Here is a 12,344-nt window from a genome sequence, read left to right on the forward strand (position 1 = left end):
GTGAAAAAGGCCAATGGTATGCTGGCATTTATAGCGAGAAGATTCGAGTACAGGAGCAGGGAGGTACTACTGCAGTTGTACAAGGCCTTGGTGAGACTACACCTGGAGTATAGTGTGCAGTTTTGGTCCCCTAATCTGAGGAAAGACATCCTTGCCATAGAGGGAGTACAAAGAAGGTTCACCAGATTGATTCCTTGGTTGGCAGGACTTTCATATGAAGAAAGACTGGATGAGCTGGGCTTGTACTCATTGTAATTTAGAAGATTGAGGGGGGATCTGATTGAAACGTATAAAATTCTAAAGGGATTGGACAGGCTAGATGCAGGAAGATTGTTCCCGATGTTGGGGAAGTCCAGAACGAAGGGTCACAGTTTGAGGATAAAGGGGAAGCCTTTTAGGACCGAGATTAGGAAAAACTTCTTCACACAGAGAGTGGTGAATCTGTGGAATTCTCTGCCACAGGAAACAGTTGAGGCCAGTTCATTGGCTATATTTAAGAGGGAGTTAGATATGGCCCTTGTGGCTACGGGGATCAGGGGGTATGGAGGGAAGGCTGGTGCAGGGTTCTGAGTTGGATGATCAGCCATGATCATAATAAATGGCGGTGCAGGCTCGAAGGGCCGAATGGCCTACTCCTACACCTATTTTCTATGTTTCCATGTTTCTATCTTCTCATCATACACCCTATTTAGCCCTTTCAACATACTGTAAGTTTCAATGAGATCCCCACGCATTCTTCTAAATTCCAGTGAGTGCAGGCCCAAGGCTGTTAAACACTCCTCATATGTTAACCCCCTTCATTCACGGAATCATCCTTGCGAACCTCCTCAGCACTCTCTCCAATGACAACACATCCATTCTGAGATATGGGGCCAAAAGCTGTTGACAATACTTCAAGTGCAGCCCAACTAGTGCTTTATAAGGGTCCAGCATTATCTCCTTGCTTTTATATTCTATTCCCCTTGAAATAAATGCCAACATTGCATTTGCCTTCTTCACCACAGACTCAACATGTAAATTAACTTCTGGGAATCTTGCACAAGGACTCCTAAGTCCCTCTGCACCTCTGATGTTTGAACCTTCTCCCCATTTAGATAATAGTCCTCACAATTGTTCCTATTATCATACATTTCCCAACACTGTATTCCATCTGCCACTTTTTTGCCCATTCTTCCAATTTGTCTAAGTCCTGCTGCAATCACATTACTTCCTCAGCACTACCTACCTCCCCACCTATCTTCGTATCATCTGCAAACTTTGCCATAACGTCACCAATTCCATGATCCAAATCAGTGACAGACAATGTGAAAAGCAGCAGTCCCAATACTGACCCCTGAGGAACACCACTGGTCACTGGCAGCTAACCAAAAAAGGCCCCCTTTATTCCTACTCGCTGTATCCTGCCAGTTAGCCATTCCTCTATCCATGCCAATATCTTTCCTATAACACCATAGGATTTTATCTTGTTAAACAGCTTCATGTGCGTCTCCTTATCAAATGCCTTCTGAAAATCCAAGTGAATGACATCCACTGCCTCTCCTTTGTCCACTCTGCTTGTTACTTCCTCGAAGAACAACAGATTTGTCAGGCAAGATTTCCCTTTACTGAAACCATGCCGATTTTGACTTATTTTATCAATAGTCTCCAAGTACCACAAAACCTCATCCTTAATAATAGTCTCCAACAATTTCCCAAACTCTGAGATTAGGCTAATTGGTATATAATTTCCTTACTTTTGCCTTCCTCCCTTCTTAAAAGTGGAGTGACATTTGCAGTCTTCCACTCCTCTGGGACCATGTCAGAATCAAGTGATTCTTGAAAGATCATGACCAATGCAACCGTTATCTTCAGCAACCTCTCTCAGGACTCTGGGTTCCTTATCCATCTTAAGACCTTTGAGTTTGCCTAGCAGGTTTTCCTTTGTAATAACAATGGCATTCACTCCTGCTCCCTCAGACTCATAGACCTCTGGCACACTGCTAGTGTCGTCCACAGTGAAGACTGATGCAAAGTGCCAATTCAGTTTATCTGCTAGTCATTTGTCCCCCATTACTACCTCAGTGGTCTAATATCAACTCTCATCTTCCTTTTTCTCATAATATAGCTGAAAAACATTTAGTATCCTGCTTTATATTAAAATCCCTAACTAGCTCTTCTTTCAGTTAGTCCTGATGAAGGGTCTCATCCCAAAACATCGAGTGTACCTCTTCCTAGAGATGCTGCCTGGCCCGATGTGTTCACCAGCAACTTTGATGTGTGTTGCTTGAAATTCCAGCATCTGCAGATTTCCTCATGTTTGCTTTATATTATTGGCTGGTTTGCCCTCATATTTCATCTTTTCCTGTCTTAAAGCTTTTTTAATTGCTTTTTGTTGGATTTTAAAAGCTTCCCAATCATCTAACTTCCCACTCATTTTTGCTACCTTGTATGCCCTTTCTTTGCAGTCTTTAATTTCCCTTGTCAGCCACAGTTACCTACCCCTGCCATTTGAGAACTACTTCTTCAGTGGGACGTATCTATCCTGCGCCTTGTGATGTATTCCCAGAAACTTCAGCCATCTCTGTTCTGCCATCACCCTGCCAGTATCCTCCTCCAATCCACCTAGGCAAGCTCCTCTCTCATGCCTCTGTAATTCCCTTTATTCCACTGTGACACTGACACATGTGAGTTATGCTTCTCCCTCTCAAATTGCAGTATGAATTCAATCATATTATGGTCACTGCCTCTTAAGGGTTTCTTTACATTAAGCTCTCTAATAATAACACCCAATCTAAGATAGCCTTTCCCCAAGTAGACTCAAGCTTAAGCTGCTCTAGCAAGGCATCGTAGGCATTCAAAAAATTCCCTCTTACAATCCGACACGAACCTGACTTTCCCAATCTCCTTGCATATTGAAGTCCCCCATTACAATTGTGTCATTACTCTTACTACATGCCTTATCCAGCCCCCTTTGTAATCTCAACCCCACATCTTGGCTACTATTTGGAGGCCTTTATATGATTCCTGGAATGTTTTTTCACCCTTGCAGTTTCTTAACTCCACCCACAAAGATTCAACATTCTCTGACCCTATGTCACCTCTTTCTAAAGATGTAATTCTCTTGCCAACAGAGCCACACCACTGCCTACGCCTTCCTGCCTATCCTTTCAATACAAAGTATATGCTCTGATATTAAACTCCCAACTGTGGCCTTCTTTCAGTCACAACTCAGTGATGCCCACAACGTCATACCAACTGATCTCTAATTGTGCCACGAGTTTGTCCACCTTATTCTGAATGCTACGCACATTTAATACAGCATCTTCTTCCTTTTGAATGTTGCCTCTGTGGTACAATCTAACTCTTTGCTCTGTCTGCATTGGTACTCAACCATTGGCTTGTCCTTCCTTACATTCATGTTAAACCATTTACCTCCTTGTAAACCAGCTGGCTCATCCTCAGCTCTATCATACTACTTCCCATTCCCCTGCCATATTAGTTTAAACCACTCCCAATAGCTCTTGTAAACTGCCCGCAAGAATATTAGGTCCTCTTGGACCCAAGTGCAACCCGTCCCTTTTGTACTGGTATCGTTCCGGTAATACCATGGGCTCTTATTTTGTTAAGCAGCCTCATGTGTGGTGCCTTGTCAAAGGCCTTCTGTAAATCCAAGTAAACACCATCCACTGACTCTAGCCTGCTTGTTATTTCCTGAAAGAATTCTAACAAATTTGTCAGGCAAGATTTCCTCTTAAGAAAATCATGCTGTCTTTTGCCTATTTTATCACGCATCTCCAAGTACCCTGAAACCTCAACCTTAAGAATGGACTCCAACATCTTCCAAACCTCTGAAGTTAGGCTAACTGTCCTATAATTTCCTTTCTTCTGCCTCCCTCCTTTCTGGAGTGACATTTGCAATTTTCCAGTCGTCTGGAACCGTTCCAGAATCTAGTGATTCTTGAAAGAACATTACTATTGCCTCCACAATCTCTTGCATTAACTCTTTCAGAACCCTGAGCTGTAGTCCATCTGGTCCACCTGACTTGTGTACCTTCAGATCTTTCAACTTCCCAAGCATTTTCTCCTTAGCGATAGCAATCATACTCACTTCTGCTCCTTAACACTCTCAAACTTCTGTCAAAGTGCTAGTGTCTTCCACAGACATACTGCTTGTGTCTTCCACAGTGATGGCTGACAGAAAATACTTAAGTTTGTCTGCCTAAGGAATTACAGGAAACATACTACCATAACCGGCAGGAGACCAAGAATGGGAATAAAGCGGGCCTTTTCTGACTGGCTACCAGTGACTAGTGGTGTCCCACAGTAGTTGGTGTTGGGACCACTTCTTTCCTCATTATATGTAAATGATTTGGATGATGGAATTGATTGCCTTGTGGCCAGTTCTGCGGACAATACAAAGATAGGTGGAGGGTCAGGTAGTGTTGAAGAAGCAGGGAGTCTTTCGATGGACCTGGACGGATTAGGAAAATGGGCAAAAAGGTGGCAGATGGAATAGAGTGTAGGGAAATGTATGGTCATGAACGTTGGTAGAAGGAATAGGTTATTTTATAAATGGATAACAAACTCTGAAATCAAAGGTGCAAAGAGACTTGGGAGCCTTAGTGCAGGATTCCCTAAAGATTAACTTGCAGATTGAGTTGGTGGTAAGGAAGGCAAATGCAATGTTAGCATTCTCCTCGACAGGGCTAGAATATGAAAAATTCATAAAGCAGGTAAAGATGAAATGCTGAGGCTTTTTAAGACATTAGTCAGACCACACCTGGAATTTTGTAAGCAGTTTTGGGCCTTTTATCTGAGAAAGGATATGCTAGCATTGAAGATGGTCCAGAGGAGATCCATAAGAATAATTTCAGGAATGAATGAGGAGCGTTTGATGTTTCTGGGCCTGTACTCTCTGGAGTTTAGAAGAATGAGGGACAGATCTCATTGAAACCTATCAAATCTTGAATGGCCTAGATAGAATGGCGTAGAGAGGATGTTTCCTATAGTGGAGGAGTATATGACCAGGGACATCAGAATACAAAGATTTCCCTTTATGACAGAAATGTGGAGTAATTTATTTTACCAGAGGGTGGTGAAACTGTCGAATTCATTGCCACAGATGGCTGTGGAGGCCAAGTTATTGGATATACTTAAAGTTTGAGAGGTTCTTGATCAGTCCGGATGTCAAAGGTTACAGGAAGAAGACAGGAGAATGGGATTGAGAAGGATAATAAATCATCCATGATAGAACAATGGAGCAGGTTTGAATGACTGAATATCCTAATTTTGCTCCTTTGTTTTATGGTCTTATGATATTCTGTAATTTCATACTATTAATTTCACTGTATATTCCAACTTTTACAGGCTAGTAAATTTAAATTCAATACTGATTTTCCAGCTGCAGTTAATTTCAAGATAGAGCACTATAGTCATACAACTCTACTGCACAGAAACAAGCCCTTCAACCCATCTAGTCCATGCCTAGTCAAATATTGAGAAGTTTAATTAAAGATTATTAGTTTTATAACAAGTTCACCTAGCTAGAAATGACCCCAGGAGGAAAAAGATTATCCTGCAAAGTGAAGCATGTACATTTTGAAGGAACTCGACAGAAGCTCTAATGATGCTTCCCCAGGAGGAGATTAATCACCTTGTTTATGGATGCAAAACAAATAGTTGTTTTTTTTTTAAAAGATAGTTTGATCAAAATTGTAGGTGTTGCCACCTGGGTCTCATAATTTGTGTTAGTTTTAAGAATTCAGTTCCAAGTTATCTGTATTTTGCCACTTTTACAAATGGCAAAAACAGGTTTAGGAGGTATAATGACACTGCTCACTACTGGTGGAAATTTTTGGCTGAATTTTCATTAAAACATAACTTGAGAGGCCATTTTACAAGGGTGAGATCATTCTTACTCTAATTTTCCACATTAAAAAAATGTTTGTTTTACCAAAAGTAAAAGGAATGTAGGCAACTTTCTTCAATAAACATTACATTGGATGATATAGAATAATAAAAGTTAAGGTTATAATTGATATACTTTTCTTGAAGCTTTATTTATTTAATTTAACAAATGCTTTAGAAGGATAGCATACCATTTTGATTGGAATTTTGACAATTTTTGCAAAATAAAGATGGCCGACAATATGTTGCTCTGTCCTTTTCCCCTCATCTCAGAGCATCTATTGCTGAAACCTTCATCTGGTCCCATATTAGCTATAATCTTAATGAATCCAATCAACTATTTCATCCTTTCCACCTTCCATAACCTTGAAGACGTTCAGACCCATTTGTACCAATTTGGCAAACCTTGGTAAAGCAGCATCTTACCGTAATTCAGTTTTTTCCTCTGTATTTATTTAACATGTATTTCATTGTACTGCCACCATAAAATTAACGAATTTCATGACATATGCTAGTGACATTAAACCTGCTTCTGATCTTGATCTTATCATTTCTTTGCTTGCACTCAAATCTACCCATGGTCTCACAATTCCGTATCTCTGAAAACTTACACGATTTTGAGCTTCTCCGATTTATCTTTTTTTTTTTGATCGCTTCACCATTGATGGCTGCACTCTCAGCTGCCAACACTTAGATTCCCTTTGCAGACTTGTTCCCTTTCTGTGTCTGTTCCTTCTACAGTACTTGCTCTTTAAAAAAACTGGAATGAACTTGTGTTTACCTTTAAGTTTTTATAGGCTCTGAGTCAAGGCTTTTTGAGAACACTCCTGTTGAGTGCTTTTGGACATTGTAGCATGTTAAAGGCAGTGATATAAATTTTTACTGTAGTAGCTGTGCAGACAAAAGGTAGCTTATGATTTTGAACGATTAGTTTAAGAAAATTAAAAATTTGTTCAATTGTTAAGTTCAGTAAGACGTTACAATCTTATTTGTAACTACTTCTAAACCTTTCATCATCTGTTAATAAGAGGGGTGAAAGCTTGCTAGAAATCAAGAGAACTGATGATGAGTTTTAATATCACTTAACCACTGATAGTAGTAAATGTTTTAAGTTCTTCTCATAAAATGTTATGTTTAATTACCAGTTAATTTTGAGATAAGTTGTTGATACAACAGATGCAGATTGAAAGGAGGAAGTATTAGAAATGTATCAAATCATTTAGTTACATTGAAGCATTTTCAAGCATCCAGTCAGACTTTAAGATGAGTTTGAAAGCAATACTTTACCAGTTTCCATGGTTTGCTTCTGTCTCCTGGAAAATGGTGTTGTGCATCTGATCGTTTGACTGATTTTTAACTCCACACACCGCCTTTTAGACATTTTAATGCCTTTATTTTCTGTAGTTAGTAGGTGTCTGTTTTGTAGCAATGCTAGCTTAAAATGCCTTTGGAATGAAAAGTATTAGTGTTTCAGATTCAAAGTCTGATGATGAATTATTTAGATTAGAAGAGTAGCATATCAGAAACAGTAATACAAGTAGGGACAATTAGGTAGCACATGCTGATTAAGAAGCACAAACGAACATTGTTTCCTGGCGTACTGAATTATCATGATATTTAGTTCTGCTTTTATATTAATGAATTTTAAAAGAAATTAAAACATGTTTAATATAAATACATTGGCCTTGAACAGAGTTAAACTCTCTAGTCCAGCTCTTCTATCAGGATGGCTAGACCTAGAGGATTACAATTTTTTGATTTTTTTTTGTTAGTTGTGAACTACTTAGTTATTGTTATATTTCCTAAAAAGTTAAAGGTCTAGTATGTCATATTTGCTGAAACTGCAGGAGGTATGATTCATGCCTTTTGATCTTTATCTGTGGCATAATACAAAATGAGAGAAAATACAAAAAAACAGAGGTGCAAAGGGACTTGGGAGTCCTTGTTCAGGATTCCCTAAAGGTTAATTTGCAGGTTGAGTTTGTGGTGAGGAAAGCAAATGGGACGTTAGTGTTCATTTCAAGAGGACAAGAATATAAAAGAAAGGATGTAATGTTGAAAATTTATAAAGCACAGGTAAGTCATCACTTTGAGTATTGTGAGCAGTTTGGGCCCCTTATCTTTGAAAGGATGTGCTGAAACTGAAGAGAGTTTAGAAGAGGCTCACAAAAATGATCCAAGGATTGAATGGCTTCTCATATGAAGAGCATTTGATAGCTCTGGGCCTGTATTCACTAGAATTCAGAAGAATGAGGGGTAACTTCATTGAAACCTAACGAATGGTGAAAGGCATTGGTGGGGGAGTCTAAGACCAGAGAACACAGCCATAGAATAGAGGGGCATCCTTTTAGAATGGAGATGAGAAGGAATTTCTTTAGCCAGAGAGTGGTGAATCTCTGCGATGCTTTGCCACAGGCAGTTATGGAGGCCAAGTCTTTATGTCTAGTTAAGGCAGAGGTTGATAGATTCTTGATTGGTCAGGGCTGAAGGGATATGGGTAGCAGGCAGGAAATTGGGGCTAAGATGAAAATTGGATCAGCCATGCTGAAATGGAGAAGCAAACTCAATGGGACAAATGGCCTAATTCTGCTCCTATATCTTAAGGTCTTATAATGAAGAAAGTCTTGGCTTTTACAAAAAGTCAGACAGTAGAATTTAGTATTGTTAATTACATCCAAAAATAGTAAAAATATAACTTCCAGTGCCTCTAAACTAATGATCTCATTTCTAAGAATTTTATTCACAATAATATTTATTACAATAAATAAATTAGCACTGACAATATTTAAAAGAAGCACCTATAAGTACCTTAAACATCTTGTTAACAAGTTAGACAAAATCTGGTTTGCAAAAAATTGAAAAAATTACATCTCTACCTGCCGACATACAGTTCACCAGCAGCTCCAATCAGGACCACCAGTATTTAGTAATTGTTTCACAGGGATCTGGTGCTGGGACCTTTGTTGTTGTGAAATACCTAGGATTCGATTGCAGGAGGTATGGTTTGTAAGTTTGTTGATCACTCAAAGATTGATGGTAATGTGGATAGGATGAAGGTTGTATAGGGCCACAGCAGAATGTAGATCAAATGGAAACCTGGGCAGAGTGTTGGCAGATGGAAGTATGAGGCAATGGATTTTGGGAAGTCAAGTAGGAATAGAGCATATGCAGTAAATGGGAAGCTGCTAAGATTTGTTGATGTACAGAGGCCCAAGGGATTCTAGGTCCACATTTCTGTGGCAACACAGGTAGATAGAGTGGTGAAGAAGGCATGTAGCATGCTCATCTACATTGGTCAGTGTACAGAATATAGAAATCAGTACGGTGAGACAAGAATCAGGGGTCATTGGTTTAGGGTGAAGGGTGAAATATTTAAGGGGAACCTGAGGGGAAACCTCTTCACTCAGAAGATGATGTGAGTGTAGAACAAGTTGCTAGCAGGAGAGGTACATGTGGATTCAATACATGGATGGGAGGGCTGGGAGGTGTATAGTCTGGTTGCAGGTAGATGGGACTAGGCAGAAGATCAGGTCGGCCTGCACTAGATGGACCAAAGGACCAATTGCAGTGTAGTAGTATTCTATGACTCCATGTTATCTTGCAACTTTGCAAAACACTGGTTAGGTGGCACTTGGAGTATTATACGCAGTTTTGGTCATGCAGCCAGGAGTGATGTAGTTAATCGCTGAGAGTGCAGAAGAGATTAACCAGGATTAGAGGACATTTGTTATGGGAAGAGATTGGATAGGATGGGTTTATTTTCCCTGGAGCAAGCAGGGCTGAGGAGGGACCTGATGGAGTAATGTGAAATAATAGGAGGCAGATATATGGTACATAGTTAGAAACATTTTCCTGTGATAATATATGGTTCGTCCATTGTCGTCGATGAAGACCTCGACACCATTAGTCATTTTGAGACTGGATGTGATATGTCCGAAGATGACTGGTCAGACCAATTCGGGCACAGAATGTCCTGGCACATGTTGGGCAGACACGTGTCGGCACTGCAGTTGGGTGCGCTGGTGGCCCTGGACTTGCACAGCTCGCACTTATGTTGTGCTCCAGCAATGCGCCTTGCTTCGCAAACTTGACAGCCCTTGTGGATGAGGCTGCGCCAGATAGGGCGGTTTTGTGCCAGAGTTTCCCAAGAGGCCGTGTCTATGTCAAAAAACTTCAGGAAGGCCTTTCGTGTGTCTTTGTAACATTTCTTCTGCCCTCCATGCGAGCGTCTTCCAGCAGAGAGTTCCCCTAAAAGGAGCTGCTTGGCTATGCGCTCATCCAGCATGCGAATGACATGACCTGCCCACCAGGTCTGTGCTCTCATCACCAGTGTGTGGACTGATGGTGGACTTGCTCCGGAGAGAACTTCAGTGTCTGGTACTTTGTCTTGCCATCTGATGCCTAATATTCTGCGAAGACAAGTCATGTGGAGCTGTCTTGCATGCCTTCGATACATAATCCACATTTCACAGGCATACAGGAGGGTAGTGAGAACCACGGCTCTGTAGACCTTCAGTTTTGTTGCTGGACTGATTCCTCGACATTCCCATACAGTGGAGCACAGTCTACTGAAAGCAGAACTTGCCTTTGCTATTCTGCAGTTAACTTCTATATCAATAGTCACTGCTCGGGAGAGGGTGCTGCCAAGGTAAGTAAACTGGTCCACTGCCTGTAGTTTCTGTCCTTTGATTGTGATTTTGGGTTCTGTGCACGGTGCACGAGGAGCAGGCTGGTGCATGACTTTGGTCTTTTTGATGTTGATAGTGAGTCCAAAGTTGTCACAAGCCATAGAGAATTTGTCCATATTGACTTGCATCTCTGGCTTTGAGCCAGCATACAGGGCGCAGTCATCGGCAAAGAGGAAGTCTCTCAGAACAGTCTCCTTCACTTTGGTAATAGCTTGAAGTCTCCTCAGGTTGAAGAGCTTCCCATCCACTCTGTACTTGAGGCTGATTCCAGCATCACTGTCCTGGAAGGCATCATTCAGCACAGCAGTAAACATCATGCTGAACAGTGTGGGTGCAAGCACACAACCATGTTTGATGCCATTGCTGACTGGGAACGCCTCAGAGGATTCTCCACCATCCAGCACTCTGGCCGTCATGCCATCATGGAACTGGCGTACCATCGGAATGAATTTGGTGGGGCAGCTGAACTTTGACATGATCTTCCACAGGTCTTGTCGGCAGACAGTGTCGAAGGCTTTCGTGAGGTCAACAAAAGTTGTGCAGAGTCTGCGATTCTGCTCCTGACACTTCTCCTGAAGTTGGCACGTGGCAAAAATCATGTCAATAGTCCCACGACCTTTGCGAAAGCCACACTGTGACTCTGGCAGCAGGCCCAGCCCCAGGTGAGTGAGCAGACGATTTAGCAGAACTCTTGCAAGGGTTTTTCCTGCGATGGAGAGCAGCGAGATTCCTTGGTGGTTGTTGCATACTTGTCGATTGCCCTTCCTCTTGTAGAGGTGTACGATGGATACATCTTTAAGTTCCTGAGGAATGGATCCTTGCTTCCCAAAACACTGGAACAACTCAGAGAGCTTCTCTGTAAGTACAGGACCACCGGGTTTGTAGATCTCTGCAGGTATGGCGTCTGCCCCTGGGGCTTTGCCACTGGATAGCTGGCTGACAGCCTCTGTGACTTCGGCTACTAACGGTGGGTCATCCATGGCGCTGTTGATGTCGACCAGGGGAACCTTGTTTATCGCCTCATCGTTTGAGGACGGCTTCAAAGTGTTCAGCCCGTCTCTGCAGGATCTGAACCTCCTCTGTAATGAGAGTCGTACCATCTGTACTCGGGGGGGGGGGGGGGGGGATCTCCTGAGAGACAGATAAACTCCTGTGATAAAGTTAGCAACTAAAAGAGGATATAGATTAAAGATGATGACAAGGCATCTTAAAAGTGATTTGAGGGGTAAAGTTTTTGCACAGAATGGTTGATATCTGTAACTCATTGTCAGAGGAGCTGGTGGAATCAGATACAATCACTATGTTTAAGAGACATTTAGACAGGTACATGAATAAGTTATAGAAGGATACAGATATAATGTGAGCAAATGGGATTAATGTACCGAGGTGGGCAAAAAGCTTGGAATGGACACAATAAGCCAAAGAGCCTGTTTCTGTGCTGGAGATCTCTTTGAATCAATGACTCGTGTCCAAGAATATGAGTAGTATTCAGGCAGCATCTAGGGAGGGAGAAACAGAATAAAAGCTCAAGGTTTTGTAGAAGTGGGACAATTTAGAGAATAATCTAATTGAAACTTGCAAAGAATGGATAGAATGTAGAAAACAAAGGTCTAGGATAGATAAACATCAAGATAGTTGACACACAGTTTAACATTATCTAGGGTGGTGTGCTGAATGCTTATTCATGATAGCTAATCTGTCTGAGGGAGCTGTATAAAGAAGGACCACAGAGGAAAAAAAAATCCTGAAGAAATTGTGAGATACAATATA

The sequence above is a fragment of the Mobula birostris genome, chromosome 3 (genome assembly GCF_030028105.1).
Source record: "Mobula birostris isolate sMobBir1 chromosome 3, sMobBir1.hap1, whole genome shotgun sequence".
In the NCBI taxonomy this organism is placed as follows: Eukaryota; Metazoa; Chordata; class Chondrichthyes; order Myliobatiformes; family Myliobatidae; genus Mobula; species Mobula birostris.